The sequence below is a fragment of the Choloepus didactylus genome, chromosome 8 (genome assembly GCF_015220235.1).
Source record: "Choloepus didactylus isolate mChoDid1 chromosome 8, mChoDid1.pri, whole genome shotgun sequence".
NCBI lineage: Eukaryota > Metazoa > Chordata > Mammalia > Pilosa > Megalonychidae > Choloepus > Choloepus didactylus.
In genome coordinates this window covers 87,466,894-87,469,509 of record NC_051314.1, presented here as the reverse complement: position 1 = coordinate 87,469,509, position 2,616 = coordinate 87,466,894, and the positions used below count along the sequence as shown (strand labels likewise).

At 41.1% G+C, this 2,616-nt stretch overlaps 1 pseudogene; it reads left to right on the top strand.

The window, feature by feature from the left end:
* The first annotated feature begins 1,312 nt into the window (after positions 1–1,312).
* LOC119542803 lies at positions 1,313–2,240 on the top strand (annotated as a pseudogene).
* Positions 2,241–2,616: the final 376 nt, after the last annotated feature.

Sequence of the window (2,616 nt, the reverse complement as noted above, 5' to 3'; positions counted from 1 at the left end):
GGCTTAGTTATTATGAGCAGATAGATTAGATCAGACTGGAAAGAAGCAAGAATGCCCAAGAAATCCTTAATAGAAAGATACTGGGCCAGGATAGAAATAACACATTCCTGAAATCAGAGAGGTGAGAGTGTGAACAATGGTGGTGAACAGTTAGTAAGATGCCCCAAAACTTCTGTTTTTGTATTTGAAAAATCTCAGTGCAGTGATTTGTGTCTATTTCGTTTTGGGGATTAAAAATATCAGTGTTGAGGAAGGTCAATCACATAGCAGGCAATCACTGAATAATAGCTGTCCAATTATTACACATAAGAGTATATTCAGAAAAGGATGTCACAGAGAAAATTCTCAGAAAGAAGTTGAAATTTTGGTGAGAGCTAAAATACAAATAAGATTTAGATGGAAAGATAGGGCATTCCATGTGGAGCACAAGCTTGAGAAAAGGGAAAGAGAATAATAAGCACATGTGGTGACCTGAAGAACACTAGTCTGCCCTCAGCATTAAGGCCCTCCCTAGGGCAGTGTCTGGACAATCACGAAAGTGAATAGATGTCAGATGATAGAGGACATGAAGGACCAAGACTGGATTGGAAGTCACTTAGTGGTAACATGACCTTTTGTCTTCAGTCCTATATAATGGAGTCAAATCTTACACATTGAAATTGTCAATTTAGAAAAGTTATATAACATCTTATATGCAATTTTCTCCATAGAAAAATGCATGCAAAAAGATTCTGCCTTTTTTCTTCTATCCCAATCTCCAAATAAAATACAAAATAATACTCAAATACACACACACACACACACACACACATGTACGTACACACTGTTTACATACTTCAGTATTATTCCGAAGATGAAATGGACAATTTATGTGTAAGTCCCCTATGGAAAAGCTAACAGAAGGCAAAACAATATCATCAAAATAGTATCATCATGACTGGGTTATGAATGGGAGTAAACATCTAACTAACAAAGAGGAGAAGACAAGTTTTGGGATATCCCCTCTAGGAAGCCCACTAGAATGTACACAGTGTAGGCAATATTCCTCAGTACAGTTACAGATAAAAAAGAGATTACTAGTCATAGTCCAGATTGAGAATATTTATAAATATGTTCACCAGTCTCTGAGATAAATTATCAGTCATGCGTTGATAGCAGCACAGGAAAAAGAATTCAAAGTAATCAATGAGAACATATAGGAATTCTAAGTTGGTTAAGAGGATCCTCAACTATCTGGTAATGGGGTGTGGGCAAAAGAGGTTTCAGGTTTGTCCATATTTTTATTTCTAGGGAGCAGCCTCTTTCAATGGACATGGGGAACCACAGCATCAACCTCGAGTTCATCCTCCTTGGACTCTCTGCTGACTCCCATGTCCAGGCTCTGCTCTTTGTGCTGTTCCTGGGAATTTACATCTTGACCCTGATGGGGAACCTGTTGATGCTGCTGGTTGTCAGGGCAGATTCTAACTTCCACACCCCCATGTACTTCTTCCTGAGTCACCGCTCCTTCCTGGATTTTTGCTTCTCTTCTGCCACAGTGCCAAGGCTGCTGGAGAATCTTCTTTCTGAGAGGAAAACCATCTCTGTTACAAGCTGCCTGGATCAGGTCTTCTTTGTGTTTCACTCTGGGGGCATGGAAGTCTTCCTGCTCTCAGTGATGTCCTATGACCACTATGTTGCCATCTGCCACCCCCTGTTCTATGGACAGATGATGAGCAACCAGCTCTGTAATAGGCTGGTGTGGGTGCCCTGGGGACTGGGCCTTCTGGATGCATTCATCAACATCCTTCTAGCTATGAAGTTGGACTTCTGTGGTGATAAGACCATCCCCCACTACTGCTGTGATCTGCCCTCTCTCTTCCCTCTTTCCTGTTCTGATGTTTCCACCAATTTTATAGTCTTACTCTGCTCCAGTATGCTGCATGGAATAGGAACCTGCTTCTTAATTTTGTATTCCTACATTCCTATTGTCTCCACCACCCTGAGCATCAGCTCCTCCTCAGGTAGAGCAAAGCCTTCTCCACTGCTCCTCCCACCTCATTGTAGTGCTCCTGTTCTGTGGTTCAGCCTCTCTTTGTTATCTAATGCCAGTCTTGGGCCCAGCATTCAATTTGATATTCTCTGTACAGTATAGTGTGTTGACTCCCTTAATGAATCCTCTCATCTATAACCTGAAAAACAATGAGGTGAAAGCAGCTGTGAGGAGGACCTTGAGAAAATATCTCCAATGTATTGGGTAGCTGACTTGAGGAGGATGAAGTGCAATTAGTTTATTATAGCAATATATCTCATGAGTGACAAGAAGAGTATCTCTTGATTTCCTTTTATATTAGATGTCAACAAATGTCTTAGAAATTCAGAAATTGAGGTAGGATGCTCTAGATTGTTTTTGGCTTAGAGGCACGCAAGTAGTCAAATAACATGTCAACCCATTCCTTTTCCATGGAAAGATTTTTGGCTGCATTGATGGGTCTTCAGCCTAGCTTGTTTTCTTTACTATGCTTTTCAGTGAACAATATACTCAAGTGCCCAGCACACCAGAGAAGGGAACACAGAGCAAGCCTGAGGATCTTGTGTCTATGGTAGTTGCAAGAATTGGGAGAGAGGTCATACAGT